The 21,684-nt window shown below is 36.1% G+C and overlaps 1 protein-coding gene across 1 annotated transcript in view; it reads left to right on the top strand.

Annotated features, from left to right (window-relative positions):
- LOC129240251 (protein sarah) overlaps positions 1-21,684 on the top strand; it is a 54,047-nt gene that overhangs the window by 26,406 nt on the left and 5,957 nt on the right. The gene's annotated exons all lie outside the window — the stretch shown is intronic.

Raw genomic sequence — 21,684 nt, 5'->3', positions numbered from 1 at the left:
AGAAGAATTTGAAAATTTTTGCGAAACACTTACAGTAAGTAAAATTTCAATTTAATACAAAAAATACAGGTTATAGTTATAATATAAATTATACAGTGCTAATTTCGAAGTATTTTTTGTTAAAAACTATTATTCTTATTTTCTTATTCTTAGCCTTAAAATGTCGTACAGCTGGCAATCGCTATCCTTGTTAGACTAGTGATGTTACGCGTTAGCTTCCTCTCACTCAACCTTCAATTTTTCCCATCTTTAACTGCTAGCAACCCTAACTTGCGGCCAGATTTAATTAGGTTGCCGTATATCATAATAATGAGAAAAAAATTAGCTATATTTTGATCTATAACAGATCAATATACGTTATGGATGTATAAATATATCGAAATCATACCTGTTTATACCTGGCTGCGGAGAGGTGCGGCCAAGCGCGCAACGGCAACTACGGTTTTTTTAAGTCTTTACACCTATTGCAGTAAACCGAACGATATTTTATCTCAAAACTTGGTTAATTAAATTTTTCCCGCAAAATCAATTAACAATAATTTAATTAAAAATACTTTCGGCCACATTTCTACTGGCACCGTGGTGAATTTTTATTCTCCTAATCATAAATGTGGGTAAAAATGTGGATTTCAGCATGTACTCGATGACTACACCAAATCTGCAGCCGGATCCCGTACTATCATAAAGAGTTTGTATTTGCCACTAGTCGATTGATGTGTTTTGTGATTGCGCATCACTTCTTCGACAGTGTCAGTTTTTACGTCACGATGTATATCAGCGTTCGACATATGTCCCATCATTATCTATTGTCCGAAGAATTTAAGGCTGGGTCCTGCGTAATGAAGTTTAATCTGCTATATCTAACATGGTTTGGTCTTGGGGCAGTTTTTAGTGAACACTGTATCTCACCGTTTTCTTTTAGATGTCAAGTCGACTACATCTACACGGATTTCTTCAAATCTTTCGATAAAGAATCTCATAACATACTGATTAACAAACTATCTTGCCTATTCTTTCACTAATTTTTTTTTTTGCAATGTCCTAAGTCGTATTTATTGACGATGTGACATCTGAAACCTTCAGTATGCAGTATTCTAGACCCGCTCTTTTCGTATTGTTCGTTAATGATATTAGCTCTTATTTTTCATGTGCTAAGTTTCTGTTGTACACTGATGAGTTGAAAATTTGCTCCTTAGTAAATTCTGCATCTTCAAGCTGAGATTGAAAATCTTTATGACATTATAAAGGGAGATTTTGACTGTGCTGCTCTTCTGGAAAAAATAAATATTAATGTTCCAAGATGGAAACTTCGAAATTCCTACCCATTAAGGTTGTAATAACAAAACAAATTAAGTCCGATACGCGCCAATTGCTCGCGCTCTAAATGAGCTCAACCAGAACTCATCTCTTAATCGAATTCGAGTTCTCTTTGTCTAATCATGTATTCATTAACCTTCTAAAATCTTGAATATAATCTTATTTAAACAGCTCTGGGTATGGCCGAAAGTTTGTCACAAATAAAATGAACAGCCATTGAGAAAACTATGCACAATTTTTTCTTTATTAACTTTTATTTGGCCTTGACGATTTTCTTCAGGTTAGAGAACGAAATAAAAGAGGTTTAGATGGGGACACAACAAGTAACTCCTGACAATGCAGGAAGTGTTGTTTGTATTGGTCATAAGCATGACGCTCTTTCAGTGAACCAAAAACACACACTTGGATGATGAAAATTCTTGACCTCAGTGCAAGCCATGAAGCAAGCGAATATAGAGCCACGTATAAAAAGAAAATGTAACAGATCATGAAGACAAAGCTATTCAAATTATGTAGCAGCTCAGAATAAGGTTTTCTGCACGTGTGCGTCCATGGCACTGACAAAAAAAAGCGTTTACTAAACTTATGCCTAACAAACTTTATGTTTACACTTTCAGTTACAACTTTGTTCAAAAATGTTCACAACATACACATTAAAATGTACACGAGTTAGCACGAAACAAAAAGTCAGGAAATTTGCAAAAATTGTGCTCAAAAATAACTTTTGTGTAACAATAAATTGCAAACCAAACCACTAACTCAACAAGTTAGCCACAGCCATTTTTTGTACTCGTAGTAGCAGCCAGAAGCAGATGATTTTCATTTAAAAATGCCACAAACTGTAATAAACAAGGATTCGTCGGAAACGGCATTGAAAACCCAATGCCAGTAGAGCCAGTAAAGAAATAACGACAAATTCACTTATTGTGTTAGTAGGTAAATGTACAGGGTGCTTAACATGAAAGTGTATTTTTTTTAATTTAAATTTATTGAATGGAAATTCATTATCAGTTTATGTTGTAGAGGGTATTCAATGTATGCAGGACTGCCTTTTCTAATTTATTTCATTTTATTTAAATAAATTCGCCGTGTCTGCATTTTAACGAGTATTCTCTTTCCTGTTCGCGTCCTCGTTCCCTTTGTCACATTTTTCATCTAGTCCGTTCCTTCTCCTCGGTAGTCAGCGTTGCATTTATCAATTAATGTGCTAAACAGAATTATAGGGAACAGCGGGTAACGGGTAACGCGCAGAGGGTACTCGTTGTCAAAATGAGAACACATTTAATCGTCAAACCTATATCCGTTGTCAGCTGCAATTCTGTTTTGGGCATAAAGATCAGTACGAGCATCACTAAGTGGTAATTGAGTATATTCGTCCTTAGTCGATAATTCATCAATCCCACATTTATGAGTGACAAGCGGTCTTTTAAAAACTTTTCCTCTGCGTCAGTTCCTTTGATGACGTTCAGGCATAATTGAGGCTCTGTGCTGGCAATTTCGCGCCGAGTATTATAGTTCAAAGCCTCAATTCTGCTTGATTTGATCACCAAAACTTTATCTTTCAGATGGGAATGCAATAAAATCTGTTCAAATAGTTCAAAGGCATTAATATTATTCTGCGCTGGAGTTTTGTTTGCAACTAATGTTTACATTTACATTTTTCTAATAGCGGTCGCCCCTCGACAGGCAATGGCAAACCTCCGAGTGTATTTCTGCCATGAAAAAAGCTCCTCATAAAAAAATATCTGCCGTTCGGAGTCGGCTTGAAACTGTAGGTTCCTCCATTTGTGGAACAACATCAAGGCGCACACCACAAATAGGAGGAGGAGCTCGGCCAAACACCCAAAAAGAGTGTACGCGCCAATTATATATATTTAATGTTTACGTTGCTTGTGTGATACTTGCACCATCTTATTGAAATCACTTATTCGCTATATCCATACTACCAACATTGGGCAATAAAACCGTTGTTAATATATAATATCTTGATATCGCAATCCGTTCACGGAGAGATATTTCCAACCACATTTTCGCAAAAAAGCGGCCCAATGAAACCACACACCAAAATACAAAATTAATTACCCTGTGCGACGAAATCAGACTTTCTCCAAAATAACAATGTTTCGGCAATGAATGCTGATAGAGAGGGCAAATATACGCGTATCGTCCATCGTAAATGCTAAAGGGTAATGAGTTAACTATAGCTGAAAAAATCATTTATACCTTCACATTGAAGGAAAATTTACGAAATACATTTGTTACATATTTAGTCGGTGTCGCAAAAAGATGGAAACCGTAGTAAAACGGTGTAATTTGGAAATAATGAAACGCAATGTTCGATGAAATTTGTTGACAGTCAAAGAAGAACACCGCATCGCAAAATCTATAAAAAAAAGGTTTTGAGAAAACGTAATCTTTAGTAGCAAGCGCAAGTATAACGTTTTTGGATCGTATGGTCGTTGTACGATAGGACGGAAGTCAAATGGAGAGCTGTGAATCAAAACCCTTAAACCCATTGTTAAGCACGGCGGAGATTCTGTCATGGTTTGGGGTTGTGTGCTGCTTGCTCAGGGAGTCGGAAAACCAGTTTTTGTAAATGGCTCGATGGGTAAAAGCACCTTTGCTTGTTTTTCGCATTCTAGTGTAAAAAAATGGTTCCGTCTAAGAACGGGGTTTTATTTCAATACGATAACCAGCTCAAACATACAGATTATGATGTTAAAATGTGGATACTTATCAACACAAAGCCTTGCAAACACTTTCGCAAAGTCCTGTCTTAAACTCTATGCACAGTTTTTAGGCCTATATCGAGGTGCGGAACACAAAATTTCATCAAAAAGTGACCTTAAGGCTCGTTTGCGCGAGGAGTGGGAAAAATACCCGCTGAATTTCATTGAAAGTTGATAGAATCTATGCCACGGTACATAGAGGCTGTTTGAAAAAAAAAAAAAAAAAAATTATCATACGAAATATTAAATAACTTGTACATAAAGTCAACGTCAAAAGGAAGTGTACAACACATATTGACAAGTTTTGACTATGTACTTATTTAATTATTTACTTTTTAGTTTCAATTATTCTTATTCAACTATGAAAACATAGTTCATATCACAACCAAAACCATATATATAAAGCAAAGTTTCAAACTTTGTATAAAATTTTCAAGGGTTCGGAAAAGTTTCAAATCCTTTCTTATAAAAATTTTAAGTATTCAATTTTATAGCTAATACCATTTTGGTAAGTAATTCTTAGAAAAGTTTCTGGTATGCAGTTGTATAGATCACTGAATTATGGTATAACGGGCAATTTTAAAGTAGGTCAAAAATCACACTGATTCTTGAGAATTTTTTTCGGTCGCGGTCTTTTGCATTTTCTCCATTTAACGCCTACTTCACATTTTTTTAAATGGAAGAAAACACTCAACAACGTCAGGAGAAAAAATTATCAAAAATCAATACGATGAACCACTTGAAACTTGCACTTCAGTATACCAAAATTCTCTGACTTTGCTTTATATGGTTTTTGTTGTAGTATGAACCATATTTTTATAAAAAAAAAATTGAAATCACAAAATAATTAAAAAATAGTCAGAACTTAGCAATATGTGGTGTACACTTTCCTTTTAAATTATAAAAAAGCAGAAAAATTTTAAGATCTACTTAATCGTCTTTATATGAAAACCACTTATGTGAGCCACTGTGTGTAAGTTACCGTACCCATTTTCAATTTTTGTATCGTGCAGTGTTATCAGAAAGTAACACGAGAGAAATGTTAATGCTTCGTCACATATTGTTTTGGATTTTCCAATGCCCAAATACGGCAATTTGGTACTTTACGTACTCCTTCAAATGGTAATGAGCTTCGTCTGAGAAAATGATTTTTCAACTAAACCATCTTAAGGGGTCTTTAATTATTTGTATACAACACTCGAGTAAAATCGAACTAATTTTAGTAGAATTGTAGTTTTTCTACTTAAAATCTGTCAAAAGATATACCTTCCAAGTTTGACAGCTGTCAAAAAATGCGCGTCTAAAATAAACTCGAACCCTGTATAACAGCTACTGTAGTCATTCATCCTCAATGAATGTTTATGTGTGTGTGTGCATGTATTTGTATGTAATGTAGCATTATGCTAAACACATTGTTCGGTGTCAAGGTTAGCGCCTACTTTGTTTCTTTTTTTTTTTTTTGCTATACTAATAATAAAGCTCAAGTTACTTTGGCCTATAAAGCGTGAGTTTTCGCGCACAAATAACTACATTCAACTAAATCCATATACACTTACATATATATCCATTAATGTAACAGAAGAATATCAATGGGTAACACATACATGCAAATGAATGATTGATTGATATTTGCCAACAAACGAAAAATGAGGTCCGAAAAATCTGTTTTTCATGTGCTGATCCCCTTGAAAGTACTCTCTAAAAAACTACATCGTTAGCAGAGTGGCAGGCAACGGTTTAAAAAAATACGGCAACCACTTAAGCACTCAACGCTTGACACTCTCTCTCGGCGTTTGTACGTGACATGTAATATCGAAATGAACACGAAGGCGCTGACTAAGGCGAAGAGGCAATCAATATTGGCGGATAATCCAATCCAACGTGAACATCAACCATCACTTCCGCTTCCAATTATCCTCTTTTTTCTCTTTCGCTTAATATCTACGAATACAAGTACATTACTGTATTTTCGCTATGTGTGTTAAGACTAATAAATTTTTGTTCATGTATGAGTGCAGTTCACTTTGCGTGCTAACTACTGTGTATTCTTCTGATGGATATTTGTGATTAATCGAAACGGAAGTAGAAAATGACTAATGGTGTGCTCCAGTCAGCGAATCAAGGCATGCGATGGTTTTTCTTGATGTTGTTGTTATATCTAAATCAAAAAGCGAGTGTGAAGCGTTTATCAAATGGTGTGAATGCTAGACTTCTTTGTGGTCGTGTGGGAAGGTAAAAGATGTTTCTGATATTTGTAAGCTACATTGCGTCGGCTGAAAATGAGCTGTCGCGTTGTGCTACCAATGACGCAGACGCCATTGAAAATGCCGAAGAAAGAGTGCATTAAGTTGTCAGTAATTTCCACTTTCTAATGCTATTTTTAATTTGTCGGGTTGCTTTAGGTATATTTTTAACATTTCACTATAATTCTGTGCACTCGTCTATTCATCGTGGCGCCTTTTTTACTGCAGTGGTTGCAGAAATGCAAAATTTTATTGAATAGAATTTGAAATCAACTTACGGTAGATTTAATATACCTATATTTCATAATAATCGAAATACCAGTATACCCTGGAAACGAGAATGTCCATAACTATGCCAGGAGGGGTTCCTTAAAAGTCTCAAGCGGAAAGCTCCCCCAATAGATTTGATTAACCTGCGCATTCCCTCATCATCTTCAGCGCGCCATCATAGGTCATAGATCGCCATTCTGCATGATCATATAACTTATCTGGTCTGAACATAATATTAAAAAAGTATCTATGCTGTTAGTAAAGCCCAGGCCCGACACATCTGAGCCTAGTATAATGACTGCTGCAGAAGTTGTGATGCAAGTTAACGAAGCACAATCAAGCACCTTCTATGTAAATCAAGTTTTCGTCGTAATTTCCTGAAGAATACCCTGGGTTCTGATCGGAATGTATCAACATTTCAAGTGTTTCTGGTAAGAAAAAAGTAAATATTCTTTTTTTAAATTTCGCCTACAGCTATTCACAACTTCTGCAGCAGTCATCATACTAGGCTCAGATTTCCAGCTGCTAGTGTCCGGCCTGGGCTTCGCTAACAGCGTTGATATTTTCTCGGAGATGAACTCAAAAGTAGGCTTTTGAAAATGTTTCTATTGCAGCTTTCTTGTAAAGATTTGCGGGGAAATTTAGTCACTAAGACCGGAAATGCTTGTTACGTGCTTCTGCGATTTCTTCAGAAACATATCCTATTTGCAACAACTCATTTTTATAATAACTGCGCCATGAACAAGTTTTTTGTGCATCGAAAGTGTCATGGATGGGATGCCACGGGTAAAGATCAACATATAAACGCGCAGTTTCTTTTGCGTAACTATCGGAATTTTACGAATCGATTGTTTGGCTGATTCATATGGTTTCTAAGATAACTTTTAATCTATAAACTAACTCGTAACTGGTTCCCGTAATTGCTGATGTCGCTTTTGGATCCTCGAAGAACTTTGGTCCTCCGTTTATTTCTGCTTTAGAATGGGCAAACTTATTTTATAATATAATATTTAGATTTGCTCATTGCTGTAGTCGTCACTACAACAAAGTTGGTTTTTTAAATAATTTAGTTTTGCCTCCAAATATGGTAAATTTTCATTTTTAAACAGTCAAATAAATGTTTTTTAGTAACGATCCTCATTCCCGATGTACCCATTGCATCTACGACAAAGAACATTTCGTTTAAAGCGACAAAACGAAAAACTATGTATTCATACAAATTAACACATTGAGTGCCAAGGGGTTTTGACGAAAACCTTCCCCGGGTGCCAAGAACATTTTTTGCTATAAACTGGTGTAAAAGTAGAAAATATTCAGTTCTGCTCCAATCCCGGATGATTTTGTGGTTTATTTTGGATTTTATAGCGGTTTTTTTATGTCGCACGTTTCCGTACGACATGGCACTGCACGACGGTATTGTAATCGTAAAAACCATTGTCGTACGAAAATGTGCGACGCTATTTTGTTTGCTATTTCTTAATTTTTTTTACGCATTTTCATTTACATTTATTTAAATTTTGTATTATATCTGTTTTTATTTCAATTTTTTTTTTATATGTCTTTTTTTTGTTTTCTTTATATTTATTTTGGAATTTTTGGAAAATTGGATACCAACAACAGATTTTGAAATGAAGAAGTTCCTTGGCCTTCTTTTGTGGATGAGTTTGGTGAAGGTCGGGAGTTTAAAAGACTATTGGTCCAAAGATTCGCTCTACAACTTTTCAATTCCGGGGAAAACAATATCACGTAATCGCTTTCAACTATTGCTTAGTTTCCTGCACTTCACAGACAATAACTCAATTGTACCAGGTGATAGGCTTGGTAAAATAAAACCACTATTAGACATGCTACAAATGAGATACCAAAGAATTTACGTACCAGGTGCAAACATAGTAATTGATGAGACCCTTATTCCATGGCGAGGCAGACTATCATTCCGACAATATATACCAAATAAAGCTCATCCTTATGGTATAAAGCTTTTTAAGCTCTGCGCTACTGAAGGATTCACCTGGTCGTTGAGAATATACTCCGGAAAGTCATCAAGTGGATTGAGAGAAGTCGGTTTGGCAAAAAGTGCTTGCGAGGATCTGATTATTGATTTGAAAGGTCAAGGTCGAACTTTATATGTAGACAACTTTTACACAAGCTATGAATTGGCTCGTTCAATGCTAGATCAAAAAGCACATGTTGTCGGTACACTCCATGCCAACAAGAAACATTTCCCAAAAAAAGTTATGATTGCACCTATAAAGAAAGGCGAAGTAGTGGCTAGAGAAGATCCCAATGGTATAGTTGTTCTGAAGTGGAAAGATAAACGCGACGTCAGAATGCTATCGACGGAACATGCCCCGATAATGGTATCCACAACAGATGGAGCACGTAATCCTGAAGAGCCGTCAACTAGTCGAGGAGCGAGGCGTAAAAGACGAGCAACAGAAAAGCCATTGTGCTAGAATATAATAAGGGGAAAGCAGGCATTGATCTTTCCGACCAAATGGCTTCTTACTCAAATACCCTTCGCAAAGGGTTAAACTGGTATCGAAAGCTGGGAATTGAACTTTCCGTGGTTAATGCCTTTACTGTGTATAAAGCAGCGTCGAATAATAAAACCATGAGTATACGAATATTCCGTGAACGCGTTGCTAAGGGCCTACTAGGCCTTACCGCAATCGAGTCATATCATGACCAAAAGAGTAGATGAAAATAATAAAACCATCCGACGTGCTTGCGTTTTATGCTAAGCTGAAGCAAAAAGAACACTCCCCAATTGTGCATTGAATGCTTTCCAAAATATACGCAATTAAAAAATTTATGTAAATTGAAATTATCATATCTTAATTTTAATATTTTTCTATCTTTTTTATACTTTTTTCGAATGAATTCTAATAAATTTTCAAAATTTAAAAGAACCTCCGAGTTTTTATCATAAAAACTGCACAAATGAAGATATCTCTATGAAGCTTGGACCAAAATTTAGGGCAAACATTAGGCTACTTGAAAAACAATAAAAAAACCCGGTAGAGTCAAACAGAAACGAACGACAATATCTAAGGCCAGACAATGCCTGTCGCACGTTTTCGTACGACGTGGCACCCCAGGAAGTTTTTGGTGTCGCACGAAAACGTGTAGCCATGGCACTCAATGTGTTAAGGAACAACTTTTCAAGTACCAAAATTTAAGTTATCCAGGCTTATCCGAAATCAAATTTTTGGTATTCTTATAAATAGATCATCAAACTAAGCTATCCACTGCAAAATAAATTTTTGCCGGATATATTCCGATAGTATAACAATTTACCTTTACAAATTATTAAAAAAAACAAGCTCTATAAATTAACTGCTAATAAATAAATAATAAGCGCATACACGTCTGTTAGGTGTTGGGCCGGAGGAGCTCCTATTTATGGCGTGCACCTTGATGTTGTGGAGGGACCTACAGTTTTAAGCCAAATCCGAACGGTAAATATTTTTTTGAGGCAGAAATACACTCGGAGGTTTGCCATTGCCTGCCGAGGGGCGGCCGCTATTAGAAAAAACCTTTGTAATGTTATTTAATTCGTATCAAATAGAACCTTCCAGAAGAGTTTCACTTCAAAAAATAAAGGCCCTTGTGCTAGTCGGAGCATTCTATGCATGCTTATTAGTCTACATATTTTAAGTCCTTATTTTATAGGATGTAGAGATTTGCTGTGGACTAGTGCAATTTCAGACTCATTAGTCAGCATGTAATTCTAGATATGTGATTAGCCATTATTTACTACCTGCTTCTTTCACTTTCTTTTGCAATAATAGTTTTGCTGACTGCTATTTACTATTTTTACGACTTTGTTGTTTTGCTCTCGGAATTATATGCCAACCGAGTGATGACGCATTTTTATACAAAAGAAATGTTGACGAAGCAAGTCGATATTCAAACAGGCAAGTACATGTATTGTACGTCATCAATTCTACGTCATGTAGTACTACTTTCACTCACTTAACATCCATTTACCATTTCGCTCCATCACTTAATTATGGGTATTTCGCCAATTATTTTTACCTGCCTTCCTGTTGTTGGCCTTGCCTGCCGCCTTTCTGCTATAAACTGCGTTTAGCAATTCAGCCTAGTGGCGCCCAGCTATGCTTCCTTTGACTTAGTAGTTTGTTTTGTTAATGTACTTTTTTATTTTTATTGTTTTATACTCCATCCCTCTATAGTTTTCAAATGTTTTCTCTCTCCACATGTATTGTAACTTTGTAGGTATGCAATAGAAATGTAATATTTCCATGGTACAATGACAACTGCTGCGACTGAAGAAATAGAGAAAATGTTCTCTGTACTTATTTCATACCCAAAACACAAATATCGTATTTTATAAAAAGTAGTTTATTACTTTTTTCATCTAATGTTAAGATAAATAAATTACTTAGCGTGCGGCAAAAAAAGTTCGTCGCGCACCTCGCAGTCTAAAATATTTCTGAAAGACAATTTCGATTTTTAAGGTTGCCGTTTGACATTTTACGTCATATCTTCGGCATTCACAGTCGCTTCTTATGTAAGATATATTGATGTTTTCGTCTCAGGGAGGGAATTTTTCTTGTTCTACAGTTCATTAACCATACCTTGTTCTAGTACCTACCCATAAAATCTCAGGTCGAACAACTCTAACGAACCAACTTAATTTCAGTAAGTTAAAGCACGCCAAAAATCATTGTATTTTTGCGGAGAAAATATTTCAATTCGAAGCCAATTTCGATTTATTTTTTTCGATTTTGTAACGATCGCCGCTTTACGTTTTTTCTTCCAAAGTGCATTGACCTCAAACATGTCTTTCTAGTACCCCACGTTCGGCAAAAAAAATCGATTTTGTCTAGCTGAAAATGTTAATTAAAAAATTTAGTAAAATTCTTATACATTTTTTTAATGAACCGATGCAAAAAGTCCAACATCACTCTGTGTAGAATGTATTTGAAAAGTTGTGTACCAGTTTTTAGGTCAATCGAATGGAAACTGTTTGAGTTGTCAAAACTATCGTTTTGAAAACTGTGGCTTCGAGAAAAACGCAAATTAGATAAAAACAAAGCCCTCAGCGCTCTAATGCACATTTTTCTTCAAATACTAATAACGTCCCTATATCTAACTATGTTTATCGGAAATATCTTAAAATATTTTTAAGAATTAACAAAACTTGAGGATGATCGTGCCCCTTAACCTCTTCAACATTTAGTGATCTATTGACGATTACAACGATCTATTGCACAAACACAAACATTTATTTTTTAGTATTAATTTATTGAAGTTTTGTCAAAACTAATCAATCAACTGTCTTTCATATTTCTCACTAAAACTTGCGTTGGGTGTTAAGTTTTGTTCTGCATGAATTTATAAGCTTCTGTGCCCTTCCATGCTTGTTATTGTTAAGGATCACCATTTTTCTTATTACTCACACATCTACATGTATAGGTACATACGCATACACACATATAAGTGCAAGATAAATGAGATACAAACGAAAATACACTGAGCGAAATAGCTCTATGGGACAAACCAACTTCATAATTTTTCTTCTAAAATACTTAGCTGGATAAAACATAAGTTGACTTGCCTTATAATGTATTGATATGTATGCACAAACTAGTGGTAGTTTTAAATTAATTTCTAGTTTGCTTCAAGTCCTGTTACGTTTGAGCGTTACCAGAAATTTGAGTTTCTTGAAGGAAATAGTTGTAAGGGACAAGTGTTTTCGTTAAGATTTTACTTGTTGTTGTGGCAATTGCGTGCTATTTTTATACACATTTCTCAATTTAAAAGATTCCTTAAGGTAAGTTGACTAGTTTGCACTAGCAAATACCGAAATGAGTCGAAAATAACTTTTTAGAACACTATGCCAAGAGAAACGCAGCTATGGATATGGACAAATTAAATGAACTGACGACAGGTTTAAGAAAGATACGACGGACGGATGGCTGTCAATAACAACAAATTAGATGTGAACTTTCTCTGAATGTTATAAAGGGAAGAATACCGCAAACTTTGAGTGAAAATTCGAATTTAAAATATCAAAATATACTGGCTAAACGGAAGTTTAGAACTCGCAACAAAGCAGCTAGACTTGAATTCGCCGATAGTCATAACATAAATTCTGTAATGATGAATGCGATCCTTAATTTTTAGCGATTAAACAAATTAAATCTCGATTGGCTTGATGGTTGTCAGAAGTATTGGAGAGATATACGTGAGCCACGAGAAACACGTCACTCCCAAAACGTCCACGGTTGCTCTCTTATGACACGAGGTGCTTTTAGCTACCGTGAAAAGAGCCCAATTTTTTATTTCGCATAAGATGAACGCAGAAAATGACGTAGAGGTCTTGGACAATGTTATATTACACAGCGCTAAGCGTGCAGTTTTTCGAGTCAAAAAATATTCCTGTCCCAAGGTGGCCCGCAGTTAGTCCATGGAGAACCTCTGTAGCATTCTTAGCCAGCAAGTTTATAAAGGAGGCCGCCAGTTTAGGAACCCATTGCACCTTAAAAAAGCTACTGAAGACGAATGAACAAAAATTTACCTTAGTGTCCTTCAGTTACTCGATGCCACCACGACTAATACCAGTTACAGTGAATGACGGTGAATAATAAACACACTATAAAACATGCAATATAAATACTATTTTATATTGTTTTTTTTTTAGATTTAATTTAATATTAGTTTGGTCCCATATTTCTATTTCCTTTTAGGCCCATGAAAATTATTAAATTTTTACAATAGAATTAATACAATTCTTTCATTTGTTTTCTTCCCTTATGCCGAAAGGTAAAAAGATTCAACCTCTCAACACTTTATTACAAAAAAAAAAAGAAAGTTTTGTTCAGTGTCTCAAATAGCTATTTTGCTTAGAATATCTTCGCTGAAATTGATAATATTGTTCGTTTAATATATTAAGCGAGTATTTTCATTGAAGTGATTAGATATATATTAATATATGGTTTCGATATATTGTTGTACATTAGTTGCGTAAATGTCGACAGTTTTTGGCACACATTTCGCCCATAAAAAGATTTATATTTTGTTTTGTATATTATTTCTTTTACGGGTGAAAGTTGTTGTGAATGCTGCTTGGCGACGCTAGGAGTCGCCTCGGGTATTATTAATACGTCTAATTTTATAAATGGAAATGATTAATTGAGCATCAGCATTAGTTTAGCAATAAACATAATAAAAGGAAGTTTAGCTTAATTAAATCTTCCACATTTTACTTACTTAGTCATAAATAATAGACAACCAGTGAAGAGAAATAATTCGAAATAAAGTCATTCTGCGTTACAAATACATTTCTGGAATGTGTCTACAGTTGTATAACTAGTAAACAATGCACACAGGTGCCTCCACTTGTGGCAAACACTTGTGTTGCCGGTGACACAAACGTTTTTTCATTGGAATATTCGCACCAAACTTACAACTGGTATTTTTAATGATCTAACAAATATGAGATAGATGTAAATGTTAATTAACTCCAAATCTAAGGCTATATTCTGTGCATCATTTCATCGCGAAAAATACATAACAGCAAAAGCCCAGAAAGGGCATCTATTTTAATTTATTAGTATCACTTGTAGTCAAAAATTTGTCCAATAAAAATTCTCAATGTAAGTAGTAGGTTTTATCCAACTACTTTTACAATTAAAGTATAAAATGTGATAAAATTTGTCAGTTTTTTGGTTTTGCAAACCCTAATAGCGACCCATGAAAATTGAAATTTCTGTTGATTAATTTATTTTGTACGCACGATATGAGATTTAAGTTTGTATGTGAAGTGCCACGCCCTTTTTCCAAAACCTAGTACATTTCGCCTTAAGCACGGCATTTGTAATTTATGTAACTGTGAAATTTCAGTACCTTAGGATGAGCGGTTTCAGAGAAAAGCTATATGAATGGTTCAGCTTGTATGGGAGCTGCCACGCCCCCTTTTCACCATAAGACAGGTATTGCCAATTGGTGTAGCTGCATTATGAATTCTTGCCGCAATGAATTTCATCGCCCCTCATTCTCTTCTTTTCTGTTTCTTCCCTCTTTCCTTCCTTGTAATGGTGTCACAAAGCACATTCTTTGATTTATCGTCCTTTCAATGGGCAACCATGTAACCAAGCCTAACCGTTGTGATTGCTGCTGGGCTTAAATGTTTCAAGGAATTGCATTAACGTTTCAATTTGCTATCCTCGTTTTATTCCTTGTACTTGTAAGCATAATTTTGCGGTTTCATTGCGAAATCGATGGAATTCTGTATACTTAAGATTTAGTTTAAGAAGGGTAGAACCTAGGCAGGAATACTCTAAAATTCCAATAACAGGTGTTATTTTGAATGGGATTGCGTTATTGAGAGATGATTAACGATTTTTTATGGCCGGAATTGGATGGTATTAATCTGGACAACGTTTATTTTCAACAAGACGGCGCGGTGACAGACAAGCAACGAAACCATTGATTTAGTGCGGGAAAAGTTTCCGAATCGCGTTATCTCTCGAAAAGGTGATCACAATTGGCCACCGAGATCTTGTGATTTAACACCTTGTGACTTTTTTCTTTGGGGCCACCTGAAATACAGGGTGGCTGATGAAAGCCGCTACCAAAAAAAAATTGAATAACTTTTTTTCTTTTTAAGTTATCTGTTCCATTTTTGTTTTAATTTGCAGATTGATCTTTAAAATTTGTTAAAATGGATAACTGGGACACGCAAACAAGAATTTGGGTAGTCCGCCGCTATCACGCACTGGAGTCCGTAGTTTTGGTACAGAGAGAGTACAGGCGGATGTTTGGCGGCGATCCCCCGAGCAGATGGACCATAGTGAGACTGGTGAATAATTTTGCTGAGCAAGGAACAGTCGCAAGAAGGCCTTATCATCGAAACCCACCAGTTAGGACGGAGGAAACGATCGCTGCTGTACTTGCAGCTATACAAAGCAATCCAAGGGTTTCAACAAGAAACTTATCTGCTGAACTTGGTGTCAGCCGACAGTCTTTGCAAACAATAATGCACAAAGATTTAGACTTATTTCTCTACAAAATTCAAATGGTTAATAAACTGAATGCAGCAGACTTGCCGATTCGCTTGGAATTTTGCCAGAAGATCCTGCAAATGGTGGAAGAAGACCAAAACATGTTAAACTGCCTTTTCATGTCTGATGAGGCCCATTTCGATTTAAACGGCAATGTGAACAAACAAAATTGTCGAATATGGAGTACTTCTAACCCACAGATACTCCACGAGACGGAATTGCATCCTCTTCGCGTGACAGTGTGGTGTGCGGTTTCTTCACGCTGTATTGTCGGGCCTTATTTTTTTGAAGAAAATGGTCACACCGTTACGGTTACTGGAGACCGTTATTTGAAAATGCTGAAAGAATTTTTCTATCCAGAACTACGCCGAAAGAGAGTTCCCCCGTCTCACATAGCCCAGACTGTTATGACAGAGTTGCGACGAAAATTTCCCAATAAACTGATTTCAAGAAACTCCGAATTTCGTTGGCCCCCCAGGTCGCCTGACCTTACTGCACCTGACTTTTTCTTGTGGGGTTTATGTAAAAAAGAAGTTTATAAAACAAAGCCAACAAATTTGGATGAACTAAAACAATCCATTCGGGCAACAATTGCGGCTATTCCTGTCGCAACTCTCAAAGCAGCAATGAACAACTTTTTACTAAGATGCCGCACTTGTGTCAACGAGCATGGGGGGCATTTAAATTCAATTATTTTTTAAACTAGTTAAGCTACATTTAATAAAATTTAATGACCTTCAACTTGAAAAAAAAAATAAATGAATTCCATACACTAAAAAAAAAGTTATTTGAGTTTCTTAATGTAGCAAAATCCATCAGCCACCCTGTAGAAGGTCTACGCCAACAGCCCAGGATCGATTCAAGGCCTCAAAGATGGAATTCGTGAGGCTGTCGAGGACATAGGGCAGCCATTTTACAATTCGGTTATGGAAAATTTCATTTCATTTGCCTGATGTTATTTTCCGCTATTAACGGCATACCTTCCTCTCTATAATGAAAAAAAAAAATCCGATAATTTATATTAAAAAATAGTATTTTTCTTTGAATATCAAAATAACACCTCTTATTGGAAAACCCTTATATACATATATATAGATAACTATAGTACACCTTTATTGGGTGTTTGGCTGAGCTCCTCCTCCTAGCTTTTTCATGGCAGATACACTCGTAAGTTTGCCATTGCCTGCCGAGGGACGACCGCTATTAGAAAAAAAAAGTTCCATCATTTGATGTTTCATGCACGATATTCAATGGTATTCACGCACTAGCCCATTCGGCTGTGGCGGCCGCCATTGTACCCAATTTACCTCCCATGCAAAAATAATTTATCTGCTCTTGTGTACGAAATGTGTGTCGTATATTCTTTTAGCTGTGTCCATGGCAGTAGAAAGATCTCATTACGGGTTAAAATGTTCAGAGCAATACCCCTGGGAATTCGAATAGTTCTTATTGATTGATAAAATTTATTTTAATTCTCATCACAACCTTTATTAACTTAAATTATATTTAATATTATGTTTTTTTTGTGTGAAATAAATAAATGCGTTTATTAATTAGCAGCTTTCTTAGTCCGATCGAATTTTTACATATAAATATTTCATTTTTCAATTATTGCAAAAAATGTTAATTATACAGATGAACAGTCATATAGAGTAGTAGTAAGTAAGTAAGTCCCATATTACAAATTTCCGCTTTTAAATAGCGTTGGTGGCAGTGAATTAATTAGTGCGCGCAGAATATAGGAAAATGTATGAAAGCCAATCTGCTGAAAGTGGTCAGACTCACAGCCGGGAGCTTAAAAGAGAAGCTGCGACCAAGTGTAAGAACATTCCAATTTCCATTTGCTGATGTTTGACTCTGACGGCAAATCGGCTTACGAATACGAGCAGATGGACATGGACTGAGAGGAGCGGCGGATGACCTATTTATGCTACTTCATGTGCAAATTCTCACATATGTATGTATATGTATACATTTTATTAATAGCATTAAATGAGCTGGTATCGCACACACCTACAAACAAATACATACATATGTATATGTGGAATTACTTATGACCTTTTTTTAACCATTGCAATGGCGAAAACTTTATCTTTGATGGGTAGGCAGACTTAGAGTGTAGGCTGAATTTTTGATCGGGTAAAGATGAGGAGGACGACATATACGCGTAATGTTTATCGTGATTTTGCGTTCTTTGTGGGCGACAGTTTTGAGTTTTCCCTCGTGCTGTGAAATATCAGGGGACATGATTCAAGCCAACTTTCCGTTTAAATGTGGAATATATTCGTTATATATATTCGAATCGTACGATGAACGTACAGTTGTTAGAAAAAAATTTTATTAATAATTAAAAAAAAACATTATTATTAATTAAAAAAACAATTATTATTAACTAAGAAATAAATAAATAATTATTAAAAAACAAAAATTAAAAAAGAAATAAATGATTTAATAAAAAAATTATTAATTAAAATAAATATTTTTTAAATAATTAATTAAAATAAATATTTTTTAAATAATTAATTAAAATAAATAACTTTTCAATACACACTGGCTGTTTTCTAACAATTGTACGTTGATCAATTGCACAGCGCTGTGGCGGAGGAGTGTGCTCGTGATTAAAACTCACTCGTAAAATTATATGTGTCTATATAAAATTAAAGAAAAATGTCCAATATTTTATTAAAAAAATCGAAAATGTCGAAACTTGAAAAACCATATAGACAAGCATTTTTTTACCAGTTTTCTTTCTACACACATATGGTAGCTTTCTCTGCATATTAAAAGGAAAATTCCAAGCTTCACTTACACTTAATTTAAAAAAATCAAAAATGTCTAGATTTGGAACTAATCGAAAAAAAAATCAAGTCAAAAATTTCCTCCAAAAAACAGAACTATGAATAAGTTCGTGCGGTTTTTTTTCGAAATTTGAAACTTTATTGACGTAAAATGGTAACAAATTTAATATTCAAAGTATTGTCCATCGCTTACTACTACTTTTTCCCATCTTTCTGGCAATTCACGGATTCCCTTTGTGAAAAATTCGGTCGGTTTTGCCGCAATCCACGAATCGATCCATTTTTTGACTTCATCGTAATTACGGAAGTGCTGGTCAGCCAGGCCATGTTGCATCGATCGGAAGAGATAGTAATCGGATGGCGCAAGGTCTGGACTATACGGCGGGTGGGGTAGGACATCCCATTTGAGCGTTTCTAAGTATGTTTTGACCACTTGTGCAACATGTGGCCGAGCATTGTCATGTTGAAAAATAACTTTGTCGTGTCTATCGGCGTATTGCGGCCGTTTTTCTCGCAGTGCTCGGCTCAAACGCATCAATTGTCGTCGGTAGACATCCCCCGTAATCGTTTCATTCGGTTTCAGTAGCTCATAATACACAACACCCAGCTGGTCCCACCAGATACACAGCATAACCTTCAGGCCATGAATATTCTGCGCCGACGTCGATGTTGAAGCATGGCCAGGGTATCCATACGTTGCCCGACGTTTTGGATTGTCGTAATGGACCCACTTTTCATCGCCAGTCACAATTCGATGCAAAAAACCCTTTCTTTTGTGCCGTTGAAGCAGTTGTTCGCATGCCATAAAACGGCGTTCAACGTCTCTTGGCTTCAATTCATAGGGCACCCAATGGCCTACCTTTCGGATCATTCCCATGGCTTTTAAACGTTTGGAAATGGTTGATTGATCAACTCCCAAAGTTTTTGCAACCTCTTCTTGCGTTTGAGCCGGATCTTGATCGAGCAATTCCTCCAATTCGGTATCCATGAACTTTGGCGGCGCACCCTCGCGTTCTTCGTCTTCCAAGCCAAAATCACCACTTTTAAAGCGTGCAAACCACTTCTGGCACGTTCGCTCAGCTAGAGCATGCTCACCATAAACTTCCACCAAGATACGATGACTTTCGGCTGCTTTTTTCTTCATATTAAAATAATGAAGAAGAATTCCCCGCAAAAACACATTATTTGGCACGAAATTCGACATTTTCAAGTGTGGTAAAAATATTGTTGTTTACGCTTCAAATAAAAAACTTATACTGACGTTTGTGCCTTACGACAGTAGCTCTCCAATGAATGTTTGGAAATGTGGATCGATGGAATAATAATCAAGTTACGCCATCTGTTGTAAAACCGCACGAACTTATTCATAGTCCATGTATATATATATATAATCGGCGCATACACTTCTCTTAGGTGTTTGGCCGAGCTCCTCCTCCTATTTGTGGTGTGCGTCTTGATGTTGTTCCACAAATGGAGAGACCTACAGTTTCAAGCCGACTCCGAACGGCAGATATTTTTATGAGGAGCTTTTTCAAGGCAGAAATACACTCGGAGGTTTGCCATTGCCTGCCGAGGGGCGACCGCTATTGAAAAATGTTTTTCTTAATTTTGGTGTTTCACCGTGATTCGAACCTACGTTCTCTCTGTGAATTCCGAATGGTAGTCACGCACCAACCCATTCGGCTACGGCGGCCACCAACATATCGTCACGAAAAAATCGAAATTCGAATATATGTAAGAATCAACTTTAGTGATTATAATTGCATTTTTAATATGAAAAAATCGCTAGAGTGAATTCATTTTCAGCCTCTTAAAAATTGCACTTCAAAATTGCATACGCGAAATTTTTCTGAAAATTCGGATTAAAAAATTCAAAATTCGTATGGAAATTTGTGGAATTTTAATAAATTTTGTTAAAGTATGAAAGTTAGATTGATATGGTTTTGGTTAAAGAATGAACAATAATAAAAAAAACAATTAGTAAACAAAATCATCATCTACTCACTTATGCTCGCAACTATGCCTACATACAAACGAGTATATCAGTAGTAAGTATGCAAATTGCAGGTGTATGTATGCAATCCCGTTTCGCGACAAGTCAACAAAGCGACCGCCTCGGTTCACCGGATGTGCTCACTGATCCGCTTACCTTGTAAAGACCTGGCTTCACTGCAACGTTTGGAAGTTAATGCCAACTACGGAAGGACATCTTCGTATTAGTGTGTGGGAAAGGCTATGAGTTTGTTGATGCAAACAAACTGATTGCGCTTGAGCAGCAAGGACACAAAAGAATAAGCCAACTTTCCACAAATATTTATCGTTGCTTGTGGAAAAGTGAATGAATTCAAATTGCCTGTTAGCCCTTCGTCACAATCAGGAAACAGCGATAGCAGGCCTGCTTACTCGCTTGTGTTACCGACCGATGGTATTCCCCTTTAAGCGGCATATCCTTTGTTCACCATCGCTTGTAGCGGGTGTTATACTCATAAAAATACTTGGTTCAGTGTTTGCTAAAATATATTTGACTTATTCTCCTACATACATTTGACATTTTATTTAAAAAACTTTAAAGGGGGGATGCGTGTCTTGTTAGCGGTAGGATCGCTGTTGTCATTAGAACGGGATACGTTTTGACAACGCGGCTGAAAATACATTAAAGAGACTTTAGCAGGAGCAGGCATATGTGGTCGTATTCTGCACTCCTTCAGTGACTCAGAAAAACGCATTAACGAAAATACATCTGCTCAACGATCGACAAGAACTTCAAGATTTTGCTGAACTGAACATTGGTGCGGAAATTTGTGCGAATAGTAGACAGCAATAGTTTTTCAGTGGGAAGTGTTTGCTCTCGCACAAACTTGTAAAGTAGCTCTAGCTGCGGAATACCCAGGACTAGTATTACCACATATATTTTTTAGGGCTGCAAGCAATAAAAGCTCTTGCTTTTTAGCCTTATTAAGAACTACAAACATGACGACTTAGTCTATTCGAATTTGGTCCAATCAATCATATTGAAGTATGACCCCCACTCGAAGTTTACGAAGTAATCTACTTGTGGCCCGAAGATTAGACGAATGCATCCCATTGCTCTCCGTAGGCTGCAACAATCTTCGTTTATCCATCTGAACATACAATCGGATTTCCCGGAATATATTGCAAAAATTCAAAATATAAGTTTATTTCTAACTAACAAAACAAAAAGCAGAACTCAGATCAGTTGACTTTGAGCGTCACTTAGCGATAACTTTTTGATCAAGGTGGTGCCATACTCTAAGGTCCGACTATAAATATA

The sequence above is a fragment of the Anastrepha obliqua genome, chromosome 1, assembly GCF_027943255.1.
Source record: "Anastrepha obliqua isolate idAnaObli1 chromosome 1, idAnaObli1_1.0, whole genome shotgun sequence".
In the NCBI taxonomy this organism is placed as follows: Eukaryota; Metazoa; Arthropoda; class Insecta; order Diptera; family Tephritidae; genus Anastrepha; species Anastrepha obliqua.
Note: the sequence above shows the minus strand (reverse complement) of the source record. Positions and strands in the feature narration are given on the sequence as shown.